This window comes from Pseudonaja textilis, chromosome 7 (genome assembly GCF_049901715.1).
Source record: "Pseudonaja textilis isolate UNSWEBS1 chromosome 7, rPseTex1.2, whole genome shotgun sequence".
Taxonomy (NCBI): Eukaryota; Metazoa; Chordata; class Lepidosauria; order Squamata; family Elapidae; genus Pseudonaja; species Pseudonaja textilis.
In genome coordinates, this window is record NC_141996.1 from 25,337,305 (window position 1) to 25,362,964 (window position 25,660).

General features: G+C 38.2%; 1 protein-coding gene across 2 annotated transcripts in view; it reads left to right on the forward strand.

Annotated features, from left to right (window-relative positions):
* Positions 1 to 25,660, forward strand: part of IGSF11 (immunoglobulin superfamily member 11) — a 185,494-nt gene that overhangs the window by 142,594 nt on the left and 17,240 nt on the right. The window contains exon 1 of one of the 2 annotated variants that reach the window (XM_087937273.1): positions 18,675 to 18,713. The exons of the other annotated variant lie outside the window; for it this stretch is intronic. The gene's annotated coding sequence lies outside the window, so the exon portion shown is untranslated. Of the gene's footprint in view, positions 1 to 18,674; positions 18,714 to 25,660 lie in introns of those variants that run through there. 2 annotated transcript variants of the gene reach the window in all.

The window sequence follows — 25,660 nt, forward strand, 5'->3', positions numbered from 1 at the left end:
GAATGATGCTCAACATCATATCTGAGTAGATTTATCCATAAAAAGTTGCTACTAATAGGAGCCACTGACTGCCAAAATGGCTCTCCTCTGCATAATTTAATATTGAATTACTATTTTTTTTAGTTAACCAAATCTGTGGCAAAGAGATTTATATCTATATAATTTTAACTACATAATTACATTATGAGAGAAACGTTCATTGAGGGGGTCTAGAAGGCTCAGCATGGCTGTGATTTCTTTATTTTTTGTGGAATCAGGTTTCGTTTGTTTTAATGGATTTTTATTGGTATTTCCCCTCATTTGCTAAGGGTTATAGCTGTTGTTGTGGAGGATATTTTGTATAGCTAAAGCCGGAGGAAGTCATTCATGGCGCTGTCCATATAGAGCCAGTCTGCTTACTGATTCTACTAATGTGGTTCTGGTTTTGTGTGCCCATTTGCCCTCCCGTTTCCAGAGACCTAGAGACCTAGATAATACTAGGCAGAAATAAGCAAAAGAGGAAATGAATGAAATAATTATTTTTATATATTCAAAGCTCTCTGTGTTTTCTGTTTTTTGTTTTTCTGCCTTCTATGACTTTTTCATGTTGGTTTTTCTATTAGTATAGAGAAATGATGAACATTTTGACCGGCTATCTGCAGTGAGTCTTTGTTCAGGGAAATATATTTAATAGGAAGCCTTTGTTTACATGATGGAGCAAGAAGCTTACAGGAGAGACCTGTCACAGAGCATTTGGGATTTGGTTAATCTTCTTAGAAATACATTAATCTGGTGGATCAGATGCTGTCAACAATACTATCTGCCCTTACTATGCTTTCCTGTCTTTCCTACCTTCTTTTCCTACCCTTTGCCCTTCGTGTTTTCTTTTCCAAACTATGAAAATCAGTCAGTAATGAGAAACAAGAAGATTAAAGGCAAATTAACGTGAAATATTAAGCTTGGATCTAAAATGAAATTTAGCATGTATTTAGGCTCTCTATGTTTAAAGTTCTGAGGCAAAGTGTATAGAAAATCTCAGGCAAAGAGTATAGAAAACTAGATCTTCATCACCTCTTCTAAATCTACATATATTGTAGTATAAGGTGCAATTGTAGGCTTGCTTGCCCCTTTGGTAGCAGCATCAAGAGCCAAGTCTTGTTTTTTGCTGGTTCTATTTAATGCAGCTGCAAAGGAATCACAGGTTACATATACTTAGAGATCCACTCAGGCCTGTTAGTCTCTTTAACAAAATAAAATTTATTTTGGCATAGGACTTGTCATTTGGCTTTGTGCCTAGCTATCCGCCTGGTATTTTCATATCCGTGTTTTTGGCTCATCTCTGTGTCATTTCTTCCCTGCTCTATTTCATGCATGCATATTTATGTTCCATATTTTGACCACTCACACAATTTTTGTTTTGTTGTCCTTTGTTGTGTTTGATCTGTGACTCATGCCAGCTGATAACGGCTGTTTTAAGATGTCTCTTTACAAATACTTTGAAGCCTATTATTTTACTATTGTAACAGTTTTTTTACATTACTGTGATGAAATATTTTTACATCTTCCAAGGTTCTAATATAATCTCATGATATTATTCTACAAGATATAAAACTCAAATTCACACATTGAGCAGATTTTTATCTTTTCTAGTCTGGGAATTTGCACCAGTTGGGCATATGGTTCTTCTGACTTTAGTTAACCATAATAAAAAAAAATATTTTTATTATCCTCTGTAGAGTATAAGAGGTTAGCATAGTTATACTGTTAAACAGTAGAGGTTTAATAAAAGTGATTCGTATTGTTTGTATGCTTTATCATTGATAACCAGCAAAAATATATACTACTGAAACCTATATTCTGAAGCTGGAATCTCTGGTCAAAGACAATAACTTACAGCAGGTATTAGGAGATGTTGCTTAAATTAGTTTCCTATGCAGTCTTTCAGCCCTATGGAAAACTGTTCTCAGTATGCCCATATAGGATTGCATTATCAATCTGGCAAATAAAACTTATCCTCTTTATTAGTCACTTTTATGTGGCAATAAAACAAGCATTTAAGAGAAGAGTATATATAAGCAAATAGTTATAATATACATATAATCCATAGTATAATAAATCAGATTGATATTCCCCATTTACCTTTCATGGATTGGAATTTTTTTTTACTACCAGTTCTGTGGGTGTGGCTTGGTGGGCGTGGCCATGTGATTGGGTGGGCAGGGCTTTTGTTGCTATTTTGCAATCACCCTCCCACCCGTTTTTTGGGCCTTTGGGCCTCAGAAGAGCCTTTGGGGGGGGTTGTTCCCAGAAGGCTCGCGTAGGGCTCAGGAAGAAAAAAAACAGATTATGGGAGGGGCAGACAGCACCCATCCATGCTCTGTTTGGGGACTTTCCTGGCCTCAGAAGAGCCTCTGGGAGGCGTTTTTGCTCCCAGAAGGCTCCTTTGGGGCTCAGGAAGGCAAAAAAACAGAGCATGGGAGGGGCACGCAGCACCCCTTCACACTCTGTTTTAGGACCTTCCAGGCCTCAGAAGAGCCTCTGGGGAGTGTTTTTGCTCCCAGAAGGCTCCTCTGGGGGTTCAGGAAGGCAAAAACTGGAGGGGGGGGCTGAGCACCTCCCTCTATTTTTTGCCTTCCTGGGCCTCAGCAAAGGGAATCATGGCACAGCTGATAGGCAATTTTAGAGCCAGGTTAAGGCAAGCCTGCAAAAGTTGTATAGGTACACAAGTTGATGTTGCCTCACGGTACAAAAGGCTAGCTTCCTACTATAATATTCATGTTGGGAGCATCAAAGTGCTTCTAGGTTGAAATGATTGAACAGTGACATCACTGTTGCCTGGTGGGCTTCTTTCATGTCCCTGATAAGTTGCCTACTAAAATGGTACCCTTCTATCTACTCGAGGTCACCCACTTTCGAACGGCTAGATTGGCAGATGCTGGAGCCTGTGACAGGAACTCACCCAGTCCCACAGCAGAAACCAGGTCTTGAACAAGAGCTTACCAATTGTTAGTTCAGTGTCCTAACCTCATGAGCCACTGAGCTCCTCAACTAGCTTCCTGCTCCTCCCATATACTTGTATTCCTTGGTCAGTCTTGGCAAGTATGGACAAATTCTTGATTTCTCTTTTTCTCTAAATGAGAGGGGCAGATGTCATTATCTTTATGCTACTGTTGGCAAGAAGAATACAGTATGTCCCATTTTCCTAAAACAAAACAAGGAAGGAAAGTAATAATATAACATTTGAAGAGGTATCTGTTTTGTCATTCAATTATTTTATACAGTTTTTAAAAATCTATAAACATTAATACTTAATAGTGCTTGAAAAATGGAACGAAGAAAACTTGCTTAAAAAAGCAACTGAAGTGATGAGAAACATCATCCTACCCCTCCTCTTCCCCACCATACAGCAAAAACCCCTTATTTATTTTACTAGTATTATTAATCATTATGAAATTTTGTATGTACTAGTATGCCAAAACTGGTTCATTTTTTTCTTGGTTTCACTGCAGAAAGCTACAGGTATCAAGCACAGAGGGGCAGCTTATTTGTAGATGTCATTCCAGCAGAAGAGAAATGCTGAGTTCAGTAATTTTGCAAACTCCTGCATCTTGGCTTCTGCCCAGAAAGGAGTAATGAGCCACTAATAACCTTCACCAAAGTTTGTGCCTTCCTAGTAGCCCAGCATTCTAAAGCTGCTCTGCTAGAGACATCACAGGGTTCTTGGCATTAGATGTGGAGAAAGGCAAAGCTGGATCCATAAATTGGGGGGGAGGGGGCGGCGGCAGAGATTTGGATTTTGGAACAAAATTACTCAGATATTAAGCAGGAAGAAGTTATTTGTCTTTCTTGAGCATACATATGAAGTTGAAGTGCTTATTTAATGGGGAAATATTCATACTTTTGCCATATTTGCTGTTCTACAAAATTTTCTTCCCTCTCAAAAAAAAACCTATTAAAAAACTTAGAATGAAAATTGGAGAAAATCATTACAAAATAGCAAAATACTAAAAAAAAAGATAATAAAAATAAGCATAGACTGCTTTGCAACACACATTTTTGATAGGTAATTAGTCTGTTTTATCCAGACAGTGGCCACTTCACATCCAACATAGCATTGCAGCAAGTATCTTGATAGCTGTGTTGTATTTTGTGGTTGGCGGGGAGGAAGGAACTGTACTAACAGAGGCTCATCCAATCCCATCATACACATGTTGTGCATTGACAATAAAGGCTTGAATTTTAGCTTGCTCATTGTCTTAGAAGGAAAGCCTCTTATTGAAGAAAAATGATCTTACCTATTAAAGCATTCCCAAACTGCTTTAAATATAATGTAAAAGTCTGAAAACACCATGGGAGTGCTACAGTCACTGACCAAATTTATTTTCAGTTCTTTCTCTGATGTACAAACTATCATACATCACTAGCATTGCATTTGAGCAAAATGTTCTTATGGGCTTCTGACAAGTACCAGGGAGGAAAGAGAAGGAGAAAATTTCCTTCTTTTCTCTCCTGGAAATTGATGTTCTGGAGTTGTCCTAAATGATAAACTGAACTTTAAAGGATTAGAAAGATTGGGTTCAAATGATATTTCAAAACTTCATTGAATTTGGCAGAAAAAAGGTGGAAGATTTTTCAGTGCAGAGGAAGAAGAAATTCTGCAATATTTTCAAGGACACGATTCTTAGTAATGCCATTAAAAGTCTGATGGAAGAGGTTTCTCTGGTATCGCATCTGAGATTTAACTGAAGTGTGGGGATTCAGGAATGATTCAAATTTATGATGAGATTGTAACTAAAAAACATAGTCACACATGGTAACTTCAGAACTAAGCTAAGTACAAGAACATTACTTCGTTTTTTTTAAGAATTCATCTGCAATTCTTTTTTCTTTGAAATTGTTGAAAAATATTTCCTTTATTAAGTTGAATGAGAATAATTATTACGAATGAAGGCAAATATATGTGTCCCAGAATAATGTTGCAAGATGGAATCTGGGTCGATCACGGGGACCAGAGGTTTACTCCTCTGAGCTTTTTAATTCGTGCTGGAACCCGCCTGCAGGGAGCTTCCCTCTACTGCATTTTATTCATTCTAGTGACGAGTTCTAGTGTTTTAGTTTAATGCACAGTACAGGTAGATAATTGTTTTATTAATCAACAGCCATTAGCTCTGGACTTGTATCCATTCCTTCTATCACATTGATAGAAAAAAGAACATGTACCTCTTTGCCTATTGACAATTCCCTAATCCAATTAAACTGGTCCATTCTTTTTGTTAACTCACTATGCAGAAACTGAAACTTAAAGGGTCAAGGAAGGTTTTATGGATTGAAGTCTTTAATTCCAATGAGCTACTTTAATCTCATGGTCACATTGGATCACACCTCTCAGAATTCTAAGTTAGTTGGGTCAGATTGGGTACTGCTTTTCATAAAGCAGGTTGAAATGGTCAAAATGGTTCAGAATAAAGTTCTTATTGCCTTGCATGCATGAGCATGCATATATTTGTTTGGGATCTTTCGGTCTTGTCTTTCAGTCAAACAATATTTTAACCCCATCAATAAAATCAATCACTAATGCAAACAAAGGAACCTTGTCAAAATATAATGGCATTTCAGACTAAAATTATATAATTAAAGACTGACAGTCTCAGACCTAAATGCAATTTCTAGTAAATGCAATTTAATCTCCTGTAAAAATAGAAATTGCTGCAGTAAAGGTGACATTTGAGAAAGATTAAATCCAAATGGACAGTAGTGAAAGTTATATATGCTTTCTTTGCTTTTGATTTCTTTCAACTCTTTGTTCTCAGTTTCAGTTTGCTGTAGTATTTTGCAATGAAACCTCATCTACCTCTGTGAATTTGCCACATTCATTCTCAAGGGAAAGTTACATTTCATTTCAGCTTTTAAAAGGTATAATTCTGCATGCTATAATTTTTATGCCAGGCTATATAATCATTTTGGCATCCTGCAGGGTGGAAAAAATAAATATAAATACTAGGTTTCATTTTAGCATTGCTAGTTCTGATACCTAATTTCAGTCTTCTGTGTAGTCTGAGTGGATTTTTGCTGCAATTTATGACAACTATTTTTAATCCTCCTATGTGCGTAAGTTGTTGTTGGTACATACTTTTGTACCATTCTTTTGATGCAGTAAATGGTCTGCATTATGCTTGTTTGTTTATTTCCAGCCACTTTTAAGCTTTAAATGGTCTGCCAAAGAGCTTGTATCAATCAGACATTAAATATGGTGTCTGGGCAGGGGCTGTGGATAAATGAAATTGAAGCAGAGGCTCGATGTTCACATTTGTAACACAAATACAAAGAGAAGAATGTAGAAAATACTTCAAGCATGAACTGGCATAAGCAAATATTTATATCCAGTTGGGGGAAAGCGCTTTTTACTTACTGGTGTTGTTACAATAAAAGTGCCTTAATTATTTCCTGGCCTTGTTTGCCTGACCTTCCTTTTTTTTTCTGGGAAAAGAGATCTCAGATTCTTATTTATTTATTTATTTTGTCAAGCATGCATTTGATAATGTATATAAGTATAAACGTGATTATTAATACATGAAATAGATTCGAATAATAGGTAACATTAAGACAGGGACGCTAGGCTTGTTGGAGCACTTATGCATGTCCCTTCTCCTCTATAGATCTTTTTCCTGGCAGAAGTTATTTGATCTTTGTAGAGTATATGTCAGGTCACCTACCTTCTACCATCCGATATCTTGAATGATTCTCTCTCTGCCCCCTTTCCCCCACTGTCAGAATTTGCTAATAATGCTGTAGAAGTACTTCCTTATTTCATTCACAATAGTCACCTTAACAATTCAGATTTTTCTAAGGTACAGTATTTGAATGTATCTGTGAAATTTTCCATCTCTAAATTTCTCATTCATTTCAGCAGGCATTAAACACATAACACAATGCACACATTAGTTGAATTTCTTCTTTTATTTACTTAAGTTTACCCACTTCATATTGGGAATGGAGAGATCTTATAAGTGCATGTGATTTCTGAAGTAACAGTTTACACTTACAGTGTACAAGACCATTTGTAATTTTTCAGTGCTGTTGGTTTAATTTTCTAGTGATCAGAGTAAACCAACTTGCATGTATCACTATCAATAACATCTACAAGGCAACAAATAAAAGAGCAACAATCAGAGGATTTCCATAAATTTGAATTCTTAACTAGAACTGACTAGAAGAAGATTGCTAGATCTTTTTCTTTACTATTACTTCAGTTCGGCTCACATGCTTTTCTGTTGCTTGTTTATTTATTTTATTTATTTATTTTTTACATGTCTGAACTGCTCATCCTCTTTAAAGATGGCCTCTGGGCCATGTATAACAAACTGTCAGCATATAAAAACAGTATATAAAAATTAAAATGTAAGAATTAAAATTTCCCCAAAAAATGTTTTGAGGGAGGTAAGAATAATTAAGCCCTGTTAAAAATCAGTTGATGAAGGGAGGACTCTCAAGGCATCAACCAACCTGCATGCTTCCCTGGGCTCCCCACGCAAGGCCTCAGAGTCATGTTTTAACCCCTAGGAGAGTGAGGGCCTGCCTCACTTCCAGGAGGAAAATATTCCACAGGTCAGGGGCAACAGAAGAGAAGCTGGTCCCCTAGGCAGCCTTGTCTTTTTCCATGTAGGGCAATAATCCAAACAGGAGATGACCAAGTGGAGAGCCTCCCAATGCAGAAACAGTGTAAGTGGTACACAATATGAAGCTGAGCAAAGGTCCTCTTACTCAGTCTGTCTTGGTAGTAGCCCATCTAAGATCAAAAATTATAAACTCACGGATATAGAGGGGCCCACCTACAGCCACTCCATCTTGCCAGGGTTAAGCTGAAGTCTGTTATTCGCCATCCAGGCCCCCACAGCTTCCAAGCACCACAATAGGTGTCCACAACAGGATACCCTTCAGCTGTACTGTATACTGGAGATATACAGTATACTAGGCATCGTCATCTTACTGGTGATACCTCATGGTGATAGATGATCTCATCCAGCACATCAGCACATGTAGATTTAAAACGTATAGGAGAATGCACCAAACCCTGTGGGATTCCTATTAATATTGATTGCAACTGGATTTGGAGGAAGGAGGTAAACAAGTAGATAACTGCCACCCACTCCCAACTCCTAAATCAGCCTAAAAACAATACCATCGTTTATAGTATCAAAAGCTGCTGAAAGATCAAGAACAGCAAGGATGATGCACCACCTCCATCCTACTCCATCCAGAGATCATCCATGAGTGCAATCAATGCCATTTTGATCCCATAGCTGGGCCTGAAACTGACTGAAAAGGATACAGATAACCAATTTTCTCCAGGATCCTCTGGAGTTGGAATACTACTTACCTTCTCAACCACCTTTCCCGAAAAGGGGAAGTAGGAGACTGAACAAAGTTGTCCAGATAGCGAGGTTCAATGATGGCTTCTTGAATAAAGAGCACAGTGGTGCCTCTCTAAAAGTTCCAGAAACACCCTCCCAACAAGGTTGAATTCACCATCACTGGGATTCATTCACATAACACTTCCTGGGCGGTCTTAACCAGCCAGGAGGGACATGGATTTAATCTGCAGGTGGTGACATTTGCATTCTGTGGGACACTGTCTGCTTTCTCAAGTTTAACAGAATCAAACCATTTCCAGATAAGCTTGCTCTCCGGGCATCTCCACAAGACTTGCACCATGCTTGGTATCCAACTGGGATCAAAACCAAGTGATTTTATCTTCCAGAAGCCCGGAGAATTCTTCTGCAGGCCATGAATATGGATCTCCAGGCCACTCTTTCCAAGGAAGCTCTGGGTGACCCTAAGCAGGACCACTGGACAGCATTCTGTGGAAAAACTAAAAAAGAGAGAAGTATTGATGCCGTACTGCCCTTAGCACCACAAAGTATACCTTAAAGTAACCTTCTGTCCAGTCAAGTTCATTCTTTGTTTGTCTACAGCAGCACTCTAGGCATCTTTTAATGCTTTTCAGCTCCCTCAATTCTTCTTTGAGCCATGGGGAGTAATAGGAATGATGGGCCAGGAGAGGGTGCATGGGCACAATCCTTTTTAAGGCTCTGGCTGTCTCCCTATTCCAGGCAGCTGCTGCCAAGCGCCCTCAGCAGGACTGTGTTGTAGGTTGGCAGGTATGGTTCCCCCAGTTCTCTTAGAAACCAAGTTGGGTCCATCAGTCACTGGAGATGGACCAAATAAAAGGATTGAGCCTCCCTGAAGAGTGGGATAGTGCAGGAGAATCTCAAAGTCACCCGAATGTGAACTTGCCATGACATGGGAACTAGAGAAAGCTATCCTCTCAGATCATGTTGCCGCTACTCCGACAAGAAAAACAAGTCAGAGTGAGTCAGGTCAAGAACAATCTGGGAGTTGCCCAGTGGAGGCCAAGAACTCCCAGGCCACTTTGGAAATCCACACCAGAGACAGCAAGTTGAAGTCACTCAGAACCATAAATCTGGGAAACTCCACTGCCAATCCTGAGATGGCTTTCAGTACTCAGGCAGGGATATTGCCACAGAGCAAGGGAGGCTGGTACAATAACTATAATCCCAATTGCTCCTTTGAGACTAATTCAAGAATAGAGTTTCACAACTGGCAACTTGTAGAGCAGCATCCCAGGTGACTACCAGAGATTCCCAGACAACCACCATTTTCTCTTCTCCCATGAGCCAAGGTCTGATGCCATATGCTATACCTGACTGGCCATATTCCAAAGAGCCCCCCCCAAAAAAAACAAACAAAAAACAAAACAAAAAACAAAAAAACTTATCCAGATCTTGGTAATACATGCCAGATTAGCCTGCTCCTCATTTATAATGTCTCAAATAATGGAACCTTGTCAAATCAACTGGCACTCAGCAGCAGCAAATTTTTTTTGCTATTCCTACAATGATTATGAAAGAATGGCATGAAGGCATATTTATAGTTGCTTTGGCTGTTTTAGTAGTCTCATGACACCAATCAGCTACAAGTGAGTGTGGTTTCATCCTTTCACCGTATTAAAGAAAACACAGGCCTGTTCTCAGAAAACACAGAGAGTGCCTTGTTTTCATGCCATTCTTTTGAAGCATTTCTCTCGCCCAATTCATTGTCCATAGTTTTGGCTCAAATTCACTGCCCATTCTTTTGATTGTAGCAATGTTTTGTTAAATTCAGGTTACAAGTTCCCTGTTACTTTCTTTGGAGGCTTTTGAAAGAATCTGTGCTTAATTACTTTTACCACAATTCAGCCAGAATATTCCCTTTTCTTTTCTTGAATTAGGATTTTAAAGTGCATATCTCAAGTTGTTGCTTAAAAACAGGATGATGTCTCTTGATCATTTTGCATGCATTTTGAATCATAAAAAACCTGCATTTCTTTTTTTCGTAATTGCTTAGCAAGTTAACCTAAGTAGATAGTCAGAAATACTACTGAGAAAAACATACAAAAATGTTTTCCAAAGGCAAAATGCCAAAGAAATAATCCACTCACATCTGAACTTTTTGTTTAGTGTTAGCCATGTATTAGTTCATTATATATTTTATTCTTACAGTACAAGTTAGACTATATATACTATGGATACACAGGAATAAGAAATTTTTCTACTTATTGCTGCATTGAGGCTAAAAGGAAGAATCCCTTAAAGCTTGTTCAGAATGTGTGTTAACCTATTACAGCTGGGATTGCCATGCATATCTGCTACATTTATGTAGTACAGAATTTGAAATAATGTTTAACCTTAATCCCATATTACTGTGTTCCTTGATTTTCATTACTAAAAGCTTTCCAGTTATTTGCATTTTAATCATCAGAGTATTGTAAGTAACATAGTGCAAGTTATTGATGTTTCTTCTTTCAGATTTAAAATTACACATCTTCTAATTCAACCTGTGTCAGTATCTATTCAACAGGTGACAAAGAGAAAGCACTATGCATATTAATTTTGTCCCATTTCTTTGCATATTTGAAACCGTTCTGTTTGACCATATTCTATCTAGGCTATGGCTTTCAGGCTTGTGTATAATATAGTTTCACATGACAGAAGTTGCTGAAGTAATACAAAAAGCTATCAAAAGGGCATCCTTATAAAACACTTAATCCAAGGTGTAAAATTATCTACCCATACCATAAGTTATTGTGACTTAAATTAAGGCTGGAGCCCCGCCCTTCTGCCCCTGGAGCAGCCCACCATCGGCTAGTGCAATCAGCTTTTCTTTGGCCAGCCTGCAGGCATCCACAATCAGCTGATCGTCAGCCGACCCACAGGCAACCACGATCAGCTGATCATTGGCTGACATCAGGCAGATGGAAGCAGCTGTTCATTGACTGGTTGTCAGCTCTGCCCTGCATGTGCCTCTCACTGCCTCCGACATCCACTGATGGATTCTGTGACACTGCGTGCACCCCACCACTCATCTTGCAAACTAGGGGTCCCTCCTCCCAGGTATGGCAGCCCTGAGATGGCGTTCGACATTGTCACCATTTCGGGGGGTTGAAACACATATTCTGAAGCCGTAAGAAGACTCATCCTACAGTTTATGAGCTACTGTTTTATAGATACTGGCATGCAATTTCAATGCCCCATTGAATGGATCCTGTGTCTGACTAGATGTGCATATACTGCAATTAAAGTAAGAACAAACTTGTTACAAAATAAAATTCTGAAATACTTTTGAAAGGTACAACATTGAACTGAAACTCTTCAGGCCTAAATATTAATATTTAGTTTCAGTAACTGAGAAGAAGTTAACTCATAAGGCAGAAAATTTCCAGGCTTCCCATATCAGAATAGTCTATTATGTTATAAATTCCACATAAAAGTGGGAAAATTATACACTATAATATTTCCAAATACAGTAGTCAGTTAATTTTTGAGAATGAAAACTTTGGGAGTATAAAATAAATTATACTATCATACATTAAATTATACTATAGGAAAAGCAGAATGTAGGATGATTGGAATACCCTTGCATTATCTAAGGTTATGTTCAGTGATGGTATTGGCTCAAAGATAAGTATTAACCAGTTAGCCTTAATCAGAAGAAGTCTTTTCTTGAATCCCTATGAGGATAATTTTCAACTCTGAAGTATAGGAATTTGGAAATACAAGGATATATACTGTATATATATTCACACACACACACATGCACACAAGTGAAAGTATCACTTAGATTTCCAGTTTGTAAGAGTCATGAGAAGCTATCTCAGAGATCTCTCATATGATGCTTTGGAGAAAAAAATATAATCACACTTTGTTTGATGCAAAGAGGAAGCCAGGAATCAAATAAGAAACACAGCTGCAATTTTTAATCACTGTCACAATAAATCCAATAGGACTATCAGAATTTTTTTATAAATTGTTCCCTGTAATCTGCAAATCTGATTGTATTTAGAATCTTTGGGATATTTGCGCGTTGACTGATTGCTTCTACTTTTCAGATTACTTACCTTTCATTTGTTATCAATTCAAAATAATTTGATGAGAGATTGCTTGCTTTTGAAATTTCTTGCGAAAAACATTTTGGTGAAAATCTCACAGGTGAGCATGGCATTCTTGCTATTTTTATTTAGTTACGGTCAAAGAGTATGATTACCTTGTCTTCTTGTTTTTCTAATAGTATACAATCTACTTTGTATATGATACTTACATTTCAAAGGAAGACAACATGTGGAAATTATTGGACATTTTGGATTGAGAGGTGTGAGTAGTCAGGAAGGCTTTTGAGTAATAGAAACATATGTGACAGAAAACAACACAGCAATATACTCTGCCACTTTCAATACTAAATCAAAAATGTCACACAGAAAATATGGAAAGTAATGGATAAGGTTCCCCAAGAATAAGGTAGAAGAACAATTGGAAAAATTGTAAAGCATTTTCAGCACAGCATTACTTTTATTGAAATTGATGAAATCTTATGAGGCAGGAATGGAAATAAGAACCCTGCATGTAACACACCTGCAGAGAGGACAAGAACAGACTGAATTGTCAGTTTGCATTATAAAACATGGAAGTAACTATAGTGTATTTTTGACCAGGAGGAGAACTATTCGTTCTTCTCTTGGATTCTTTTTGCACCTCTCCACGTCATCAGGAATGTCTATCAGAATGGATGCCTTCATTCTTCGTTCTTATGCTGATGAACAAAAGTTATCATTACACTTCAGACTTCCTTCATTGTAAATGATCTTTGAAATGGCAAAATACCAGGCTGATATATCCGGTGATACTGATAAAATATGTGGTAAATGGGTTCAACATTTTATTTTAATCTTTTTTTCAGTGATTCTCTTAAGTTTCTGAAACTGCCCCTCCTCTACTAAGGAAAAGAGAACACCAGAGCTGTTTAGTTTGTCCTGTGTTTTTCTTAGGAATGAGTGTGAATTTTTATTTCCTTTGATAAGAAATTCTTTCACTTTTCATTAAAACTATGGAATAGCTTCAGATTTAACTAAATATCTCATGTAGCGAAAATGAAACCTAGATTTGAGTGATGTGTATTCACTGACATTGGCTGTGCTGTTTTAGAGTTATCTTTTGACAGTTTTACCTTTAGCATATGTTTTTCAGGAAGTTCAACAAGATCTTTTCCATCTTAGGAATACCTGTACCAGTTGAATTTCATCTCTAAGCATAGTCAGGCTTTAATTTGCTTTTTGCTTTGATTTACTGGCAAGTTTCTTTCTAAATGCAGGAGAAAGCAAAACTAACAGGTCCTCCACTTTGTGGTTTGCTGTCCTCAAAGAATTTTTCCAGTTTCTTTAAAGATTTTCAAAAGGATTGCCCTATTATATTTGTTCTGAGACAGAAAATATCTATATTTGCACTTTTTTATTTAAATGTTGCTATTTTTAGGGTCTGTGAGTAATCTAAATGTTTTAATATCTCAGAATCTGTGGCTTTCCTAAAGTTCTGCAATGTAATAGTCTCTTTCTACTGTCTATTAAACAAATCATACAGTATGAATAACAGGGTTATTTTCTTCACCCATCTATCCCACTGCCATCTTGTCATCATCTTTTTTGTTTTTAGCACATGCACAAAAACTTTCATTCTAATGTTCCCATATTGGCTCATCTATTCCCCGTGAGCCATCTGTCCACTGTACCTCTTGGGAATTTTTTTTCTTCTCTATCGTGATCTATTATTGATCATGTTTGGCCTTAAGTAGTTTTTTTTTTATTAGGCAGTTTATCACCACATTTTTCAGCAAGGAGAAGGAAATTTACACATCTGACTATAAATCATTTACGAGGCTGCTGGGCCATTAATGTATTTTTTATGGATCGGCAAACAGAAAATAGGAACAAGCCTCTTGGCAGAGCCTCCCTGGCCTGTTTCAATTCCACTGCTTCCAGCTCAGATCCCGGGTTCTGGAGCAAGCAGATTCATCCTTCTGCAGAGATTACCAGTAGTTCACAGTTCCCTAGAGCATCTGCATTGCTGTGTTAGCAAAGGAATGCAGGCTGCTGTTGCTGCGCTGCTGTGCTGCTGTGCTGCTGACTGTACTTGGCACCAATCCACAACACAGTGCATCTTTGCTGACTTGGCTCAGCTTGATGAATCTGAACAGAGAAACTGGCAGCAGGGGTGGGTGAAGGAAAAAGCAAGTGATAACAGTGGTAGCGGTTTTGCATTACTACTGCTTTTAGCTCCCTGGGAGGAATGCTAATTAGACATCTACCCTTTGTGCTTTATGTCACTGGTTTAACTTGAGATTTTTCAGGCTCTCTAAATTATTTTCTGGGGCTTGGCTGGAAGGCAGTTTGGTTCTCATTAGGAGAAACACTTTTAGCGTGCATGTGGCCCTATGTAGATGATTTCACTTATGTTATAATATATCACAGCTGGCCTCAGCGCTTTCCTCCGTGAAATGGAGGAAAGATGACACTGATGCTGTGCTGAAGTGCACCTTGCAAATTCTTTAATCAAAATGAATGAGCATTGAGAGGAAAACAAATTGCTGGAAACAGTCGCTGGATGTAATTGTTCTTGCCATTGTTATCAGTCTCCTGCAGTTATTTGCGGAACTTTGAGTAAAAGAGGGTGAGAGGTTCGTTCAATTGATGGGTTTTTTTTTTAAAAAAAAAAATGAAAATAGGCCTATTTAAAAAAATAGAGAGAGAATTTAAAACCAGAGAAGGAAAACATAATAGATCTATCTACCTGGATAGAAGGCTTTAAGTGATTTCATGTTTCTATAAATTCTATTCTATTTGTGCTGCTGAATTGTCATCTTTTTTTGGTTCTTTTCATGCAGAAGAAAGTTTTAATCATTCAGCATGACAGGAGTAGCAAATAAATTTCATAGATGTATCTGAATCTACAGTTCCCTCCAATATGTAACTCGGTACATTATATCATCTGTATTCAGTGACCCAGTTCTGCTATTAAACTATTAAGGTAACTAGAATCAAAATGTGTCTAAGCAGCACAATTTAATATTAAAAAAGAACTCGATACTGTTACAAAAGAATCCCTCATTTGGCTTGTTTGAGATTTCTGATGATTCTCGTAATAAAATGTGGACTTTAGTGCAGCTGCTATATTTGATCATGAGCTGATCATCATAACTATGACTCAGATACACTCTTTCAGCCCAATCTCCTCATAGGGTTGTTGTTATGGGGAAAATAGGAGGAAGAAGGTATGTTGGATATGTTCATTGCCTTGAGTTATTTGTAAAAATAATAAAAGCAGTATACAAACAAACAAATAAAATGGCTTCTTTTGCTAATGCGTTTTGCTTGTAAACTTCTTATAATCTGAGTGAGGGGGAAGAGCAAATAGCAGTTTGACTAAGTAGTTATAGAAGAACTTTTTGTTTTGTCTTTTTTCTCTCTCTCTTTCTTTTAAATTATTCTATATGGTAGCCAGACTGGGCCAAAGTTGGTAAACTGCCAGTTAATGGATGGTAATGAGGGATGGTGGGATCTGATATTCAATAATAGGTTTTATCCATGCAGAAGTCATTAATAAACATGCTTGGCCATGTCAGTTATATGGCCAAGATGAAAAAGATTAGCTAATCCAAAAACTGGTCAATGTTTCAATACATTTTACTCAATCTCTTCCATTCTACATAAACTCAAACTGATTATTAGTTTGTTGTTTGGCATTACATGTAAGCCAGAAACTTTGGCTTGTTTTGCTAACAATTCACAGTTTATTGGCCTGCCATTGTCTACAGTCACAAATAGCAATACGAATTGTACATTTGAATTACAGCTAAATTCTTCATTAAGCAGAAGAAGCAGTGAGGGAATGTACTGTGATTTTGGAAAGTGTTCCTTGTTTTACTTAGCAGCCTTTCTTTATTCATCAAAGCATGAAAAGAATCACTGAGCCTTATCGGTACAGTTGTTACAAAATTCCTCTGCAATCAAATGAAAGTGCAAAGACCTCAGGGTCTAACTCTTTAGAAAAAAATGCTCATTCTCTGGACTTGAATGTTAGATGCATCAAATTAACTCTCCCATATATAACCAACTGTGTAATAGCATATACAGTGGAGAGGAGAGATTAATGTATGTCACTGAAATTAATGAGGATTGATTAGCATTATGCAAGTTAACATCAAACTAGATGCTATTTTTATTCTGATCAATGTACTTTGTTTTTATATTTTTAACTTGCTAATAGTATAAAACAACTTCAAAATTGCATTTTGTTCTTCAAAATGGAAGCATTAGGAAAAGAAGATAGGGATATAGAAGAAAAACAGGAATCTCAGGTCATGCAACAAGAAATCTTAAATGAATTGGGCAAGTAGTAATTTTATTTTTATCAAAATTGCATACTTTGTTTTCTTCTAGATATATGGGTTTGTTTTTAATAGTCTTTTTCCTCTTGGCTTCTGGAATCTCAAGCCCTCTAGATTTTATGGAAGGACTACTTCCAAGTGTCTAGCTATTGGTTTATTGTTTTTCTGGACTAAAGCGAATGCAACAGCTTCTTAAATGTATACTTTCCCTGGCTTGGATTGAGATATGGCAGCTAACAAGAGAATGAAGGTGGAAATAAAAAGGAAAGGATATAAAGACCAAGTGTATACATATGTATTCAAAAACAATTGTACATATAATTAAACCATGTTGTTTTTATTATTGGAAAGTTGACTCTTTCAAGATAATTTTAAATGTGGCCAACTAGAGTCAAAAACTAACTTGATGGCACATAGTAAAATATAACAATATATTATTAGAATTTCCTGTTACATAGTTTTTCTTTTATCATTTTTAAGGGGAGGTCAGGTTTTCAAAGGTTAACTGTGCATTATTGAGAAATGCATATATTGTTCTTCTGTTGCTGCCTTTCATTTACAACTCCAGTTGGGAGCAATTTTGAGAGGCAAGCATTAAGAGAAATTGTGTTTTTTTTTCCACTGTCATATTCCTACTCTATATGTTTCATTTCCTGTTGTTTCTCCCTTGAAATGGAACTGCACTTGTTTTTGTCTTGGAGACCATATTCTATAATGTGACATTAACCTTCTTTGATCTTCTAGAAACACCAAGCTATAGAAAATTACAGATGCTCTACATTTAAAGGTTTATGAATGCTAAACTTTCATACAGGTAGGCAAGTGCTAATGAGAAGAGAAAGCACAGAAGGATGTCAGGACTATTTCCACAGCCTCATATTAATGCACATACTGTGTCATGAATGGCCTAACCAATATGCACATTCACTGTATTCCATTTAAGCAAACAATTGTTCCTTCAACAACAACCAAATAAAAAGAGCAAAGTAACCTTTCTCAAAGATCAGAGCAAGCTCCAAGAAACCTAATTTATTGCTCCAACTATTTTAAGCTATACTTATCACCTTACACACTGAGTTTCTCCTCTTCGGTATCGGTGAACTTGGCATGGAGTGGAAGGTAGATATACTTTCAGTTATCTCTGGGAACAGTGGCCAACTCTCCTCCCAGCAACTGTAGAGAGACTCTCTTCTGCTGTGGGAGAGAGAAGCTACACTGTCTTATCATTGCTCACAAAGGCAACAAGGAGTCCAGAGCTCAGCATGAATCAAAGGGGCTTTGATAATCTGGCACTTCTTCTGTTTTATTTCTGCCAGGCCCAGACATACACTATCAGCTCTATCAGGGTCAGGTGGGAAATAGAACAGATGTACGGGTAATGAATGTGTCTGTCAATACAATTGTTAGTACAGTGGTTGCTGATACCCAAGAAGGCCACAATAGTTATGTCTGTCTGCTTATTTAGAGTGTTGCATGGCATGTAGGCATTTACTATGAGATGTAAAGAAAACAGCATACTTTATTTTCTGTTGTCCTGTTAGATTCCCTCTCCCAATTTTAAAGATGCTTAGGTTAGCTTTTTTGCTTCTGTGCTAAATCAATATCTGAACAAAGGTATTTTAAATAAAAAATGCATGGTGAAAATAGGGTGACTGAGAAACTAAAGGGAAGTATTACGGGAACCTCAAGTTTTGCAAATGCAAAAAAAAAAATGTTTTAAATAGACTTAATGGAGAAGTACCTGCCCAATGAGAAATATTGAGTAGCGTAGCATAGTAATGTAAATGTAATGAAAACTTGAAAGAATACACGGGAGGTAGGAGAAGAATGTAATCTTGCCCAGGTTTAAGATGAATTGAAGCAACTATCTCTCCTGCCACATTCATAGACACATTTCAGGTGAAATAGAAACTCTCCTTCATAACTGCACTTGTGCTTAAGGAGTTCCTGCCAAGAGAGATTAGGTGAGCCCACCTTTTATTATACTACTGCCACAAGCAAGACCCTTCATTTTTCTCTACAAGGCTTTAGGTCTGTAAGCTGCCCACACTGCTGAGGTGTGTTTTCATCATCTTTTTCTTGTATTGATCATTTGATTTGTGTTTTTAATTCCTTTTAATTTAAATTCCTTATTTATCACACATTATTTTATTCTTATTTTTTAAGCTGCCTAAAGTCTCATTTTTAATAGAAAGGTGGTACATTTCTACTACAGTCATCTCCCAGTTCATCCTGCCCTATTTTTCTCTAGCTGCAGAAGTTAATATCAGAAAGGATGATTCAGAACTAATCTAATCTGTCCTGGACTTGCGACTCCTGCTCAAAGAGCAGATGGCTGGCACAGCTAGGAGACCCTTTGCACAGCTTGAAGTTGTGCACATTTTTTCTGCATCAGGATTCCCTGCGCTCAATCGCTCAAACCAGAGGTGGGAGGCTGCCGGTACAACAACCAGTTTGGTGATTGTGTGCTTCACGCTGCGCACACGTAAACAGCTTTCTAAAAATACTTACTTGCTATGTTATTACTGGGGAGTAACACAGCTGAGAAGTAGCAATCCACTCTGTAGCACAAATCAGCTGAGAGGATATAGATAAGTATAGCGCAGGGGTAGGCGGGCGGGCCCACATGATCACCGGAGCGAATCAATTCGCTGCCAGCTGATTGTCGGAGCTAGGGGTTCACACGAACGGGTCCAAACCAGTAAAATCCCACCCCTGGCTCAAGCCCCACTTATTTCTCATCTGGACTATTGCAATGCCCTCTGCATGGGGCTACCCCTGAAGTATATTTGGAAGCTTTAACTAGTACAGAGTGCAACAGCATGAGCAGCCTTTGGGGCCCCTACAATGGCCCATGTTACATTGCTGCTTCACAAACTGCACCAGTTGCCAGTTTGCTTCCAGGTGCAGATCAAGGGATTAGTTATCACCTTTAAAATCTTCCATAGTATGGATCCAAGTAACTTGAAGACCCGTCTCATCCCATTACGACAAGCCTGCCCCACTCATGCTTGGAGGATAGACATGCTGCAGATCCTGTCAGTCAAGGGATTCCAACTGGCGGGATCCAGAAGAAGAGGTTTCTCTGCTATAGTGCTGGCCCTCTGGAAGATCCTGCCCCCAGAGTGAGGTCTGCCCCCACTCTCCTGTCTTTCTGTAAGACCTGGCTCTGCCAGATGGCCTGGGCACCCAATGTTGGAATACCACGCTAGAGATGGCTATTAAACTAATAGTAAATTTAAAATTTTGCAAGCTAATGCAGAAATGGGAAGGAATGGATTTTGATAGACTACTGTCTTTTGAAATTACGATACCCTATCAATGGAGTGATCCACCCAACCTGAATTAGTGCAAATTCATCCTGCCTCTGACATAACTTTTCCCAAATGTTTAGTCTAAACAATTTGACTAAATTCAGTAATTTAATCTTGATTAATCTAAAATCATTCCATAGCATTTCAGCAAGTTGTCAAATAATGTCAATAATTTTTGTTTGCTTTTATTCCAATTTTTGGCTTCATTTATAAGTACTTTAGAAAAAGCTATGGGAATATTTCCAAGTTCAAAGTATATGAAAAACTCACCCTAAAAATGCCAACAGCTGAAAAAGATCCAAACAATCGCTATATTTTCCAAAGCTAGTTGATTACAGTAAATTATTGGTTTCTTGCACCAGATAAGCCAGGAACAAGAGAGCCCCATGTTTACATGGGTCTTAAATAAAACATTGATCAAAGACAGTTTGACCATGGGTATACTTTAATAGGAAATCTCATAAACAGAATTATTTTAAATTTGATAAGGGAACAAGAGAAGGAAAACATGGGTATCCTTCATGCTCTGAAAACATGATAGACCATATTCTTCGAAAAACAGCATAGCAACTTTGATATACTAGAATTGTCAAGGCTCTGATTATTATTGTGAGAAGCTAACCCTGTGTTTTACTGTGGAAGGAAGGAGATGATAAGAAAGTAGCATTAGACATATTTGAGTTTATAGTCTTTGTTCAAGGCATGAATCATATTGGCATTTAATCATTAGCAGGCATTGTAACAAGAATTCCATACTTAATACAGCCATTGAGAACTCCAGCTAAAACGTGCATATTATACTAAAGCTGTATATAGGAAATGGCTATAAAATAGTCTAAGTTCTATGAATTTATGCAAAGAAGAAATTGAACCAAATCATTTATTATAAACATTGCTTCCCAATACATCAAGGCCAGAATGTAAAAAAAAGAACTCTGGAGGACTGCACAAAAAGTATTCCACTTTGGTTAGGCTGTTAGCAGCTAGCCGTCTTGGCTCATTACAAAATTGCTCCCCTGTTGCTAATATAAGTGAATAGAATTCTGAGTGTGCATACAGCGAGCTGGTCTGTTTCCAAGACTGAATTTCACAAAGAAGTGGTGTCCAGGATAATACAAGATTTGATGTTTTTGTGGAAAAACAACATAGTGTCAATCCACTGAGAGCAAGTATAGTCTTATTCAGTTTTGATATTTTTATTAAAAGTATTATTACTGATATTTTTAATCCACACATAACCATGTTCTTTGGCCCCTAGAAATCATCTGTGGGGCTTAGCATAAGTCATAAATGCCATTCAAACCTTACATAATGGTCGCACACAGCTCTATGATCATATTCTAAAGATGCTCTCTTAAACTCCTTTCACTGGACAGAACATAGAAATGCTGGTTTCTGTTTCATTTCAATACAAATGCAAGGATGATGAGATAATTGTGTCTAGGCATAAATATATAAGGGAGATAAATGTGAATACGTGAGAAGTGGGATTGGAAGTGTGTTTCAATATGTTTCTGTGTGTGATAGATTGGGGAAGATACTGTATATCAAATGAACTTGATTGAGACAATAAGTGTTTGCAATTGGATTTTCTTTTGGGGGAATCTTACAAACAAGAAGTGCTTCTTTGTCCTTCTGTTGTCAGTGAGGTTTTTATTATACAAAAATAATTCCTTTTCCAAAAAATGGAAGGTAACCGTTTGTTTTAGATCTCTCTCTCCCTCCCTCCCTGTTATTGCATGAGATTCTTATCATGCCTGTAGCTTTTTATGGTTTTCTTTAAACTTCTTGTGCTGTCCCCCATTTTCTTTTACAGTCAGGGTTGAATTGCCCAAACTGCTAACAAGTAACAAGGCCTTATCTCACTTCATCCTCAGTCACTCTTCCAACTATGGAATGCCGGAGATAGTTTTCTTTTCTCCTCAGCCTGAGTTATAGCCAACATTTAGACACCCCAGATTAGATCCCCTTGGTTGCTGACTCGCATTTATGAGGCTTTGGGATTCAGTATACATTGCCTCTCAGGGTTATTAAAAATATGGCCAAGAAAGGTCAATAAAATGATGGTGCAAATCATCATATATCATTATGTATATCACCCCATTTTAACCACACTCTGAGATGCTCTGACCTGAACTTCTGCTGGGTTTTGACATCTCTTAGTTCCTGGGTTGGAGTAGTTTATTACCACTACTAGCTGGCTGTCGGTGTTGCCTCTTACCCTATAAGCAAGTGTGCCTGTTGGTGTTCACAGCTGTTTCTGTCTCTTTGATCTGTTAACAGTTCTCAGCCACTTGTCTTCTGAAACAGCTCATGTCATATTCCACCTCCAGTCACCCTCTCTAAACTGGCTCTGGCCCCATGCATTCTCAAAGTTGACTCTGTCCTTAATGCCTTTGATCAGGCCACTTCTCATCTCATTTTCCAATGAGTGTTTTCTCCTGGTACAACCCCAATCATATTTGGGTGTGGGGTGCTTCTGCAGCTGAAGCACAGGGTTGGCTCAGCTAATTTGGCTACTTCAAAATCCAGGAGGGAAAGTTTAAAAAAGGAACTGAGAGTTTTGCACAAAATAGTAAGGTCGTCCTTCCAAACTGCTTTTTGTTATCACAGGAAAACCAGCACTTGGCTTTGTACTTCCACCAGGTCTGTAAGAGTGAGAGAGAAAGGGCAAATGTGATTATAAAAACTTTTCCTCAGTCAAGGCTCTTTTGGCGTATGAGGGAGGCCTATATAATTAATTAAGGTCATCACGGTTGCAAAATCATGTAAAAATCAATCCTTTACAAATGAAATTGCATATATCCAAACCACAGCCAAGCTACAGACTAAGTGTAAATAAATTTAACAAGATTTATATTCTTTTTCCAATAAACCAAGCTATACACAGTGAGCAAGGCCATAGGAGAAAGAAATTAACTGCACTGGTGATTTCATTCCCCCCCCCCCACACACACACAAATTCCAGAGCAACTGAGACTTGCCCTTAATATATGGCTTTTGTTTTATTAAACAAGTGATCAGTATATGGCTTTTTTTATTAAACAAGTGATTATATGATACTTGCTTTGCTTTGGAACTCAATAAATATACTTTTTGTGTAACAGAATAATTCTCTAGCCTCTGAGCTGAAGATCTGCCATGAAATGCTAGTTTTGTTTAGGCAGGAATTTATTTTAAAGGAAAAAGCATTCAAACATGGGAAACTACTCTTTCACATCCAAAGCAGTGGTGGTATTCTACTGGTTCGGCCTGGTTCTACCAGGCTGCTAGCAGCGATGAGCAGCGGAGACCTAACTGGATCTCTTCGCCGCTCTGCTGTTGGGTCTGCCCGCCCGCCCGCCCAGGCTCCCATACTCACTTTATCCTCTGAATTTGAAGCGCAGCTGCTTTGCGTGGCACAGAAGAGTGCTGCGCAGCAGCTGCTGAAATAACCAGGATCATGCAAGCTTTCGGGAGGCGAGTTAGAATGCCTCTGTGCCTGCGCAAAGTGCATGTTTGGCACACGTGTGCGCACAAAGCTCACCCAGCAAGCCACACCCACAGAACCAGTGGTAAAAAATATTTGAATCCCACCACTGATCCAAAACTGCAACTTAAAAGCAGTATTATTATTGAATAATAACAAATTATTGGATGTTTGTTTAGTAATTTATGGAATAAGTATTCATATTGGTCTGTTTCAGAAACATGTTTGTTCTGTGTGTCTTTAGGAGTCTATAGCTGCAGTTTTGTATGTATATATATGTGTGTGTGTGTGTGTGTGTGTGTGTGTGTGTTTGTTTTCTTAAGTTTTCGTGGGTACTTATATGTATGGCATTCAGCTTTGTTCGGGTATTTTCCCACATCATTGTAGTTGTGCTTTTAAAGTTGTAGCAACGTTTCGGCAGAATCTAATCCTCCATCATCAGGCTTCTGTATAGTGTTCATCACAGATACTGCCGAAACGTTGCTACAATATATATATATATATATACATATATGGATCTTTGGTTGTTCGGGTTTTCTCCCGCGTAAGATTCGAAGTATCTAGGCAACGTTTCGATGAAGTCTCATTCATCATCTTCAGGCTTCTGTCTCCGGCTCTGTGCTTCTCAGAGTAATGTGAGATTGCAGCTGCTTCCTCCTTTTAACTGCCAGTGGGGGTGGGACTTGATTGGGTGGGGGCTTGGCTGTGTTCTGATTGGGTGGGGGTGTGTTCTCATTGGTAGGGGTTTGGCTGTGTTCTGATTGGTTGGGGGTTAGCCGTGTTCTGATTGGTTGGAGGCGTGTTCTGTTCAGGTGGGGGCTTGGTTGTGCTCAGGTTAGTCTTAGTTGCTGGGGGATTTGAGCTGGTGAGTTGTGATCTTACTGTTTGGCTTCGAGTTCGTGGTCCTTCTGCATCTTCATAGTGGGTGTCGGTTTGCTTCATGTATGGCTCGGAGGGGTTTGAAGTGGGTAGTGATGCAGCTGCCGTGCAGCTTCTGGTCCATGGTCGTGTCTCATCTTCTGAGTGGGTGGGAGTCTGTTTTCTACATGGAAGTGTGGTGGTGGCATCTTGTGTGGCTCTCATGGGTGTGGGTCTGGTGTCCTTCTTCATGTTAGGTACTCGTCTGTTCATATATATATATTTCAGAAAACAAATAAATATATATATATATATATATATATATATATATATATATAAATTAATGAGTGTAAATACATTGATTACTAATCTCACAGGTGGGAGCTTGTCTGGTGTGTATGATTAGCACATGTAAGATAACATATGACTTTTTTAAACAGTCACTTTTTTCCACTTTACCTTGGCTTTGCATGCCACTCGGTTTATGCTGTTAGTTTAATTATATAAATCTATCCTATCCCAACCAATAAACATATGAACATAGCTTAGCATATGCCGCTGTTCTTCACAAATCTCATTGTCAAAAGCTGTTTGGGTGCCTTTCCTATTATCACTCTGTAGAGGTCTAGGACTTTCATTATAAACATAGAACCTTAGAGATTGTCTAGTCCAATCCAGTGGTGGGTTTCAAAAAAGTTTCCTATCAGTTCGTTGAGCATGCACTTTGCGCATGCATATTGTTTGCTAATGACCTTCTTTGGCAATCCCTGTGTGTTTCACACCTGATGCGTGGCAATCTGCTGTGTCGTGCCTACCATCTGAGTTTGAGAAACAAGGTATAAAGCACACGGGGCCAAACATGATCGTTGCAGCAAACTGAACCAGTTCATTCTCAGCTGATCCTCAGAGGTACTGGATCACCCAAACTGGGCCGAACTGGAAGCATACCACCCCTGGTCCAGTTCCCTGCTCAAGGCAGGAGAACTTATATCATCCTAGTCAAATTGTTATCCAGTTTATTCTTGAAAACCTCCAATGATGGAACACCCACAACTCCAGGAGGCAAGTTATTCCATTGAATTCTCAGTGTTCTCAGTGTTAGGAAATTTCTCCTTAGTTTTAGGTTGGACCTCTCTTAAACAAGCTTCCACCCATTACTTCTTGTCCTGTCCTCTGTTGCTTTGGAGAATACGCCAATCCTCTCTTCACTGTGACAGCCCCTCAGATATTGGAAGACAGTTGTCATGTCAGCCCTAATCCTTCTCTTTGA